We start from the raw sequence: 10,286 nt of genomic DNA on the forward strand, positions 1-10,286 counted from the left end.
GCCACGGGTGTTTTGCAGATCGTGGATACGGGTCATCAATGCTTCTGTCGCCGTCTTTTCTTCGTCGGTAGCCTCGGCATCCCAGGATCGGCGACGATAGATTTTTTCGGCACCATCAAAAGGAGGGATGTTGTCTTCAACAGAGCCATGATTCTCCTCGTGGATGTACAGCCATTTTTTGCGCCACCCTTGAACTGAATCAGGGAATTTGACGTCGAAGTATTCAACGTCAAGGCGGACGCATATCACAACATCGCCTATGTTATAGGCGACGTTGGGAGAGCCATTACGGCGACAATAAAAGATACGTTTCCATAGGGACCAGTTAGGCTGGATCCCAAGAAAAGCTTCACACAATGTGATAAAGATAGAAATGTGGAGAATGGAGTTGGGAGTAAGATGGTGAAGTTGCAGTCCATACATGAAAAGCAACCCACGAAGGAAATCATGGATGGGGGTGGAAAGACCACGGATAAGGTGGTCGACAAAACTAACCCGATATTGCATTGGCGGAGCTGGGTAGCTTTCTTCCTTGGGGAAGCGCAGCGCGTCTTGTTTCCCGCTGATGCCAAGCTTCTTCAGCATATTGATATCCTGTTGAGAGATTTTGGATCTCTCCCACTCCAAGTTCCCCAGATCTTCCGTAGCCATCTGTGATTCTGGAGTACTGTGGCTGATGAGTTTGCGCGGCGGCATCAACAAGCGTGGAGTAGAAGAGCGCAAGGGCGAAGGAGCACAAAGAAATCTGGGCGCAGCGGAGAATTTTCGTAAAGAAAGAACAGAGGTGCGGCGCGAGCGAAAGTGCTGAAGGAGGAAGACGATGGCCTTATGTAGTGGTGCGGCGAGTCGAGGCAACCGTTGGATGGAAAAATTATGACCCAGATAGCCAACACGTGGACAAGGGGTAAAAATGGATTTTTACTGAGAAGTGAACGGACAGAGGATGCAGTATAAGTGCCAGAAAAAGCGGAGGACGTGTGTCCCCCACTTGCACGATGTGTCAATTGGATAGGAAAATGGGACCCACAAGGCAGAGAGAGAAGCGGTTCTCGCATGTTCCCAATTCAGTAATCATGGCTATCGTAAGCAATGATGTCACCCTGATAAAAGAAAGTTTCGACAAAGACGCTTGACAAGAATTTCGACAGGAAAAGATCATTGATTATTTCGGGAGCCTTTGAACAAATACAAGTTTTTGCCCAAATGCTCGGGGGCTACTTCTGAAAAAATGAAAAGTTCGAGAAAGACAAAATAGAAATGATATGAGCCTATGATCAAATATAAAATATTTGCTCATAGCCTCGGGGGCTACTCCCATCGAGAGCGCTGTTCGCGCACCCGAGAGATTTAAAAATTTCGGGAGAAAAAGAAAATATAGCGGCATAAAATGTGGAGCCTACACCCAAGCACAAGTTCTTGGCTGTAGCCTCGGGGGCTACTCCCATCGGGAACGCTGTTCGCGTGCCCGATGAAATTGTAAAAAAAAAAGAGAAGATAGAAGAATAAGAGATTATATTTCGAGTTAAAGTAACTCTACATATACTCCCATCGGGAAAGCAATATAAGTCATCCGTTGACTCAATAAAATGTGCTATTCCAACAGCCGAATAAGCACTCGACAATATATTCTCAGAGCGCCGAAGTTGCGAATAAATCTCTGAATGCCGCAAAATTTGCGAAGGTAAGACCCCAGATCCGTTCTGTGCGGCGTGGCGCCGTCTCTGACGTCGGTTTGCTACTTTTTTCCGTATCAACAGATACGAAGAAAAATCCTAACGGACTCGTTAGGTACCCGATAAATATGACTGGGACTCGACAGAATGGTAAGACCTTAAGCGGCGCCTGTCGAAGTTTACACCAGTATCCCGAAATCATGTCCAGGGACGTGATTTTGAAGTAGGTTTTTGCGGATTGCCACTAGAGCAGTTAACTAGTACCTGATCCGTCAGATGAACTAGCCCCAACTACCATTATCCCTGTACAATATAGAAATTTGTATGCAAAGATATGTGTGAAAATTCAGAGTTGTCGAATAAATATAAAAGTGGAGATTTTTCCTGACTCTGCGATTCAAGCAAAATCTCGGGGGCTACTGACATAGGCACACCCAATGGGCCTGCCGAAAGTGGTACCCGGGGTTTAATGAAGGCCCACAACTCGAAGAATAAGAAGATTTGGAAGCCCAAGTTGTTATTAAGAAAAGCTAGAGTTGTTTTAGGAGATGATGTTTGTAATCTTGCGGGATGAGTTAGAAACCTTCCCTCGGCTCCACCTCCTATATAAGGGGGGGTTGAGGGACAAAGAAAGCATCGAGTCATTGTCTCACAAACCTTAGTTTTTATATCGATGAGTACTTTTCGGCTGAAACCTTCGAGATCTACTTGCCCTCTACATCCAACGAAACCCTAGTCTACAATCCGTAGGCATTGACAAGTTAATCCCTTGTCACCTGGTTCACCTTGATCCTTGAAGTAGGTCAGACCTTGATAGTATAAGTACAATACTATTTGGGAACAGCTTCCATTTTTCCCAGAATTTTGGGCCTCTCCAAGGATTAACGTGGTGTTGACACATCGGCATTTTATTCATATGGTCTTTTCCGTGTGCAGCTGTATTGGTGCGTGTGAGATTTTTGATGGGAGCTCTGGATTCATCTGATGCTGACACGTGTTTATTTCTATTGGTTTACTTCCATGTTACTTCGGTATGGAGCTGTTTTGGTGGTCAAACAATGTAGCTTTTGCCATTGTTTTAGTTTTATCAGTTCTTTAATTTCTTCAGAGTTGGCCCATTGTTACCACCGCTTTGACTGTTGTCTCCATACGTGGCCTCTCCCGAAAACTCCAGATTGCATCTCTATATTTTTTCCGTCGCCCCACGTTTCCTTGATATCTCCCCTCTCCAACGATTGCCCCCTCCACTTATCCCCGTGCCCATCTGTGATCTCCACCACCACCATCTCTACCTCCACCGGCCTCTCCTAGCCCCGTCTAAGATCCTCCCTCTCCGACCACCCCTTGCCGACGACCTCCTTTTCATCCGTCTACCGACGGATTCTCGCTGCTTCATATGGTCGCCGGTTTCGCTCCCGATGCCGCGGCCGATTTGTGGTCTCCGCATGATGTGGCCGACGCCCTGCGCGTTGTAGGAGCAGTTGGAGAGGCTGGGTAAAAGAGGAGGCGGCGCGGTGAGGATCGATCATGTGGCTGAACTCGGTCCCCAAGTTTTTCTCCCGTCTGCGGCTCTGACAAGAAGATGGTTGGCGGCGTGGCGAGGGTGCGAGGCTGCTGCAGATTCTGGACGTGCGGGTGGTGGGCAGCGGGGAGAGCTTTGTTGGTGATGTTGCCCGGCTTCGGACCACTCGGCGTGGAGGCGCGTGCTCCCGTGTTCTAACTTGTCGGGGCGGGGACGCAGCAAGGTTCGTCGGGTTGCTGCGACGGTGCAGTGATGCTGCAACAAATGATCTTCACTGTCCGTGACGCGGATGCCGCCGCGTGGAGGGACTTGAGGTTGCGGAAGCGGGATTTAAAGGCTGTAGGGAAGCGTCACCATGATGCACGGTGTTGAGCTTAGCGATCTGCTCAAATTCCACGAAATCAGTCGCCTCTGTGCGGATGGTGTCCACGGTGGACATCCCACCTCCTACTTTCACACTTTGGAATAAGTCTTGGTAAACCAATTCGCAATTGATTTTCCCTTGCTCCCTCTGAGAGTATTCAGTAATAAATCCACAGGTTTATAGCTTCACATGCAAAAACACACACACGTTAGGCCTTTATCTTGCTTAGTTGAGGCACTTGGCCATTTTTATCTGTTTACCTGTTTCAGTTTAAGGTTTGAAGTTCTTTTTGTTGTTTTATACTTCCAATTTGGCCTACTGTATTTGTTTCATAGTATATAGATTATCTACATTAGTTCAACATTTCTAAAATAATGTTATCATCTCTTTTTGGTGTTTTGTACTTACGTTGAGAAGCAGTTCAAACTGGCCCGCTAGATCTTTTCGGTAGCATATAGTTTTTCCTTCCATTCAATTGATGTCTCACTCTCATGCAGGTTATGTATCTTGCTGCTGAAAAGGAGATGACGTTCCAATGGCTGCCTCTTCCCAACAAATGTATTGTTGTGCAAATGTCAACTGTTTGCTATCTTGGTCTGGTAAGTGCCGATGTCTTCTTTTTGAAGCATTGGTTTCACTTCATTTTATACGGTGTGGCTCCTAATGTTGCATTAGAATCGAATTGTAAGTGGAAGCCTTTATCATGATGTAGAAATATATCATTCTTCTTCATAAGAGGATATGAATATGACGCTATGAGTAACAGATGTATAGGATATGATTAAAAGGCACTAGGCTGTTAGTAACAGTAATTAATTTGATAAGTCGGACCAGGCCAATGGTAGTTAATTTGATAAGAGAAATTGCTACAGGTATTGAGGCAATTTGTTTTCTTTCTCCACGGAGAACTTAGCAGTTCAAATTCAGATCAGTTGAGTATTTGCTTAATGTGACTAGAGAGGAAGAATCTTCAAGCAACTTGAAGTTCAGTACATCATCATCTTTAGGTTCCTGCAACTGCCCCAGTTTCTGCAGCCATTATTATTTTAAATAAAACTGAGATTTTATCATGATATTAGCCTCAACCCTTACATGGATTTCGTCATATGTCAGTCTTGGTACTGAAAAAATTGGCCATCTATATCTCATATTTCTTTTTAATTTCTATTAAATGTGACCTGAACCATTCACACAGACTTCTGATTTATTTGATGGCCGTGTATATGTTTTTCTCTTTTTCTCACCGTCTTTTCAGTTGCATGCGATTATTTTCCACATTCAGAATTTCTGGCCAACTATCGCCTTATTTTGCAACATTAAGACCTTATATCAAACTTTTTTCAGTGATGCATGCCATACATTGTCAGAAATACATGTAAAGAAGCGTCAACTTTTGCAGTGATTCTATTGCAGGGTGGCACTACCACTGCCAAAGTATAGAAGAACTGGGCTCCTCCTGCACAGTTTCGGTAAGCTCAGATAATGAAAACATTCGACCTTCACATTTTTTTATTCAGTAATACTATGTAAATTGAGGACTATATTGATTCTTTCCTGTGGGTGAAGTATTTTTATGCATGGCATTCGTTTTAAAGGAATGCCTAATGATATCTTTATTAGGTGCTATTTTTCCTCAACTGGACTATTTTGTATCTTTGGTTAAGTTTTGATATGTCTCTACATTCTGTATATTCATGTTCCTACAATTATATTATCCTGTCCATCTAGAGTATGCTGCTTTGGTAAGGGTTTATGAAGCTTCTGGTGGTTGTTTTTTGATTCAGACATGGGGCATAAAAGTAACACTGCATGTCTTACGACTAAACGATATGTACCTAGGATGCAATTCAGTCACCGGAAAGCCGAGTGTAGAGGTCTAAATATTTTATAACTTCTGTTTTTCTACCTATTGGTGCATTATTCATGATTACTGAATTAAATAGCACGCCTTTTTAAACTAAATATTAACAACATCACCGAACCACGATGTAATCAAGTAGGGAAGAAACTAGAATGTGCTGCCCAACGTTCCACTTGATGTCAGATTCAGCTTGCAATTCTGAAGTCCTCCCAATTCATGCTTTTGAGTTATGGCCAACATATTTTACATATTTGTAGTATCAAAAAGGTAATTATTAATGTTTCCTCCTCCACCTTTTAATTGAATTCACTGATCTTTCACGTTTGCATCTTCCTGATGACTGATTGTTCTCTGTTTTCATTGTTACTTGGTAAGTTATTTATAGCTGCAAACAAATTGGAAGAAAAGCCCCAGTATGTGCAATCTAAATCAATTGCCAGTGATTTATTATAATCCGAGTCCTGTTACTTTGGTAAAAGACACCCACTGTTTGAAGTTTCCATACTAGGACATGCGTTCCCCAATTCAAATTTAAGTCTTAGTACAACCGGCTTGTGTGGTCTGCATGATTTTTCATTGGTTTTTTTTTTGAAAAAGGGGAAGGAGCCCCGTCCTCTGCATCGAGCGATGCACACAACCTTTATGTCTGGGGTCCATTATTTTCTTTCCCTTTGCTCCAGTTGTCTATGATTGTCCAGAGATTTGTACTTTTACTCTTTTATATTTGGCCTTTAACATTCCTACTATGTTGTAAGATGGAAATACTTCATGCGACACTTGCATACTCTTATGTACATTAATTTAAAATTTAAAATGAAATAGACTTGCAACTTATTTGTGACTTGCAAAATCTAAGAAGTCTTTTATTGGTATGATAGTTCATGAATTCCAGGCTCTGTTTTATCGGTTCTGAACATTTGCATATGTATTCCATTCTAGGGGTACCAATGGGATTACCAATGTTACTCATGAGGAAATGAGAGGCATTATTGAAGTTATAGGTGAAACGGGGAAGTTCGATATAATACCTAGATCTGGATGAATTTGCATGCTCTTACTGTTATTTAGAGATTCTTTATTTGTTGCAAGCAACTTGATGCTTCAGATTTCTGTTCAGATCTGCAACTTATAATTCAATTTTCTTCCTTGCAAGAAATAGACGATATCAAGTGTTAAAAATATATTTGTGTAAACTATCTATCACAAGGTTAATACCTAGCTAGCATTTCCAAACAAGTAATAGTGGTCGATCTGGACCAAACCAACCTTAGGTTGATTCGGTTGTCCGCTTTTAGTTCTGAAGAGATAGTTGCTGGTCGCAAAATATAATTTACTGAGAATGTGAGGTTTCCTTTTTGTTGGTATTGTGATTAACTTCTGCTTTAGGGGCGTGAATGAAGTTTTTTTCATGAGACTGTTGTCTTCTCAATTTATGCAGATATGGGAAGGTATACCATGAAAGGGGTTCCACATTGTTTCTAGATTATTTTAGTGCCTACGTTTTGTCAGAATATATTAGATTTAGCTTCTTGACTGATTTTCATCATCTCACATACCAAGGTCTTAGGTGAATCTTCTGGGGTTCAACTGGTGATCCGAGAGGATGGGCATGAACATAGTTCTTTGTCTCCAGAGCCACACTGGGAGCGGAAGCATACTACTTTGTATAGTATAAACAAGATGCTACCTCCATAGGAACGATAATTAGTGCTGAAATGCGAGCTTTTGCATTAAGCAACATTATTGACATTGTTGTTCAGCAAAAGGCACGAAAAAGAGTAAAAGCAAAGAAGATTTCTCAGCAATAGACGCTGGTGTAGAAGTTATGTAGTATTGTAGTTTCAGTTTGATCTACAAAATGAGTTATTACCCGAATATCTTGCTGTATGTAACATAGTTTCCATTTAGTATGTTTGGAGAGTATGTAATGCAGCTGCAAGTAGTGCTATCATCAATAATGTAGCTACAAGTAGTGGTATCATGTATAATGCATGTAGTGTATATAATGAAAAACATTAATCATGTTTACTAGAGGCCTATTACAACAAAGATATGATACTATGGGCGCCCTAGGTGAATCACCGTTCCATCAACCTCCCTTCAGCTTCCTCGAACCCTAGATCACTTTGATCGTTGCTTCCTTGAGCATTAGAATATGTGTACGTCCAGTTTTAGTGCCCCATAACATTTGACAATATGTAGAACCACTAATTAGCACTAAAACGTATTCTGGTATAATTGGCTTCTAAATCTGAATAGTGTAAAGTACATAGTTGAGAAATTTCTATCTCACAGCTTCACTAGGGGCACCATCCACACCGCCAATAAACCAACCACTAATTGCCATCTTGAACCAAAACCCGTGTGCTCATTCGGCAATGGTGCAACAAGCTCCTCCACCAAGAAACCAAACCACCTTGCACACCTCAAGTATGAACAAAGAATATAATATTATCCTTTCGTTCGAAGATGAAAACAGTAACATTAAGTAGTTGAAAATATTTCCTGGCTCCCTAATCCACTCCATCCTCTCCTTACTTTATATCATGTCTATGCTTTAGTGTAATGTACATTGCATACACTCCCTCCGTCTCATGAAACATGTCGGAGATTTATCTAAATTTTGATGTATCTAGACACTAAATAGTATCTAGATACATTCGATTTTTGATAAATTTCAGACAAATTTCAGGAGACAGAGAGAGTATATTATGCAGACATCTTTCGTTGTGCATATAAGGAATTGCATGCAAGGAAATAAAGCTACTGGCCAAATGATGTATTCATCGTTAGTATAGAAGCCTACAAGTATTTATGAGTCTAGCCGTTTTAGTTCATATCTAAGTGTACATTCATGTTATTTCACCTACTTTTCTGTTAGTCAACCACCGTACTGGCGCGGCGTGCCGCCGCGTCCATCATTGCTAGTTACCTAAGAAGATAACAGGTTATAATCATTAGACATATCCCTTCATACAACAATAGACATGTACACAGAAAAAGATGTAGGCATGTACAGATAAACAGGGCTCCCAAACTTTGTTTGGGAGAAGTTTCATCAACACAGGATAAAAGGGCAATATAAATGTTCATCGACGAAATATAAAAGGGCATGCCTTGGTAAAGATCTGTACCAAGCAAGATCCGCAGCAGGTAATCATATTATGTACTAGTTGCAGCAAGAAAGATCTGTAGCAGCTAATCATATATGGACTGCAGTAAACTAGATGTACAATCTACAGAGCCCAAGCCAAGTAAAATCCCCCAACAATCACGGACTGGTTGCAGCGAGACCCACGCCAGGCAAGATCCGCATCACTAATTGATTGGTTGCATACAGCAAGCAAGATCGGCAGCAGGTAATCATATAGGGACTGCAGTAAACCAGATCTAAATTCTACAGAGCCTGAGCCTAGCAAGATCCGCAGCAATCATCGACTGGTTGCAGCAAGACACATGCCAATCAAGATCCGAAGCAACCATGGACTGGTTGCATATAGCAAGCAAGATCGGCAGCAGGTAATCATATAGGGACTGCAGAAAACCAAATCTAAAATCTACAGAGCCTGAGCCAGGCAAGATCCGCAGCAATCATCGACTGGTTGCTGCAAGAACATGCCAAGCAAGATCCGAAGCAACCATGGACTGGTTGCAGCAAGAACCATGACAGGCCGAGCAACCCTGACCCTGGACAAGCCAAGGAAACAAGCCATGCCACGAAATCCCTAACCATAACCATGCCATGCCAAGCAAACCGTAACCCTAGCCATGGCCGACGAAACCCTAAGCAGGCCAAGAAAAGGCCATAGAAGAGGGGGGAGGGGTCGGGTTGAGGAGGGAACTCGCCTGGAGATCTTGTGGCGAGCGTCTACGCACGCGCGGCCGTCGTCGGCGGGTAGCTCTCCGCTCGTCCGCTCGTCGGAGCGCCGCTCGTCGGTGGCCGTCGGCGGGTGGGGATGAGCGGAGTGGGAGGGGAATTGGGGTTCGTATCGCACCGGAGTGGGAGGGGAATTGGGGAATTGAGAGAGCTCGTACGGGATTTGACTGAAATGTCCCTCCTTTCCAGCTTAGGTTAGTGGCGTTTCGGACATTTGCCCTCCTTTCCAGCTTAGGTTAGTGGCGGGCGGATTCAAAACATTTCGCTGGAGCTGGCGGGAGAAGCTGGGCGGGAGAGTTTTGGGGTTTTGGAGGGTTTTGGCTCTATCAATTTATTTAAGTAGGAGGGAATTTTTGGGGCTTTTTTGTGCAAAACAATAATAATTAAATGCGCAATAATGCATATAATTTGGTGTAGGTTAAAATATTTTTAAAAACAGAATATCATGTAATTAAACGTGTGTCACCTTCATTCCTTTAATGATAATATAATAGGGATATATGAAACTCCTAGAATCCTTAATAAATTATATAAAAAAATCAGAAAATATTTGGTTAATTAGGTCAAATTATATATGTCTCTTGCATAGACTAATTATATGCTTATCATAAGGCATATGCAAGCTTTATCCCATTCTATATATATACATCAAGATTCCGAACGTGGTAGTTCGATCGTGAAGGATTCTCCTAGAATGTCGTCTCCGCTCGACTTTTTGGCTCCGTTTACTTTACCAACTACGCAAAACAGGGCCGCCGGGACATGCGGTATGGCCGTACCTGGCGCGCGCGTGCACCTGTCCGCCAATGCGCGAAACGGAAAACATTTAGCACATAAAATGACGCGTCCTATACCTAAAAACATTTTCCCTCCATTTATATATTGAGCGAAGGAAAGTGTGGCCCCAGTTCAAATCCGGTCAGTTTCCAGCGGATTCGGCGGGACACCGCAGGAAGCGGGAGGGATTCCCAGATGGCTACCGCGCACAT

At 42.6% G+C, this 10,286-nt stretch overlaps 1 long non-coding RNA gene across 1 annotated transcript; it reads left to right on the forward strand.

Annotated features, from left to right (window-relative positions):
• Positions 1-2,959: 2,959 nt before the first annotated feature.
• On the forward strand, positions 2,960-7,448 carry LOC127333783 (uncharacterized). The gene is made up of 3 exons (XR_007871517.2): positions 2,960-4,158; positions 4,973-5,028; positions 6,981-7,448. It is a non-coding gene; the product is annotated as an uncharacterized lncRNA (long non-coding RNA).
• Positions 7,449-10,286: the final 2,838 nt, after the last annotated feature.

This window comes from Lolium perenne, chromosome 2, assembly GCF_019359855.2.
Source record: "Lolium perenne isolate Kyuss_39 chromosome 2, Kyuss_2.0, whole genome shotgun sequence".
In the NCBI taxonomy this organism is placed as follows: Eukaryota; Viridiplantae; Streptophyta; class Magnoliopsida; order Poales; family Poaceae; genus Lolium; species Lolium perenne.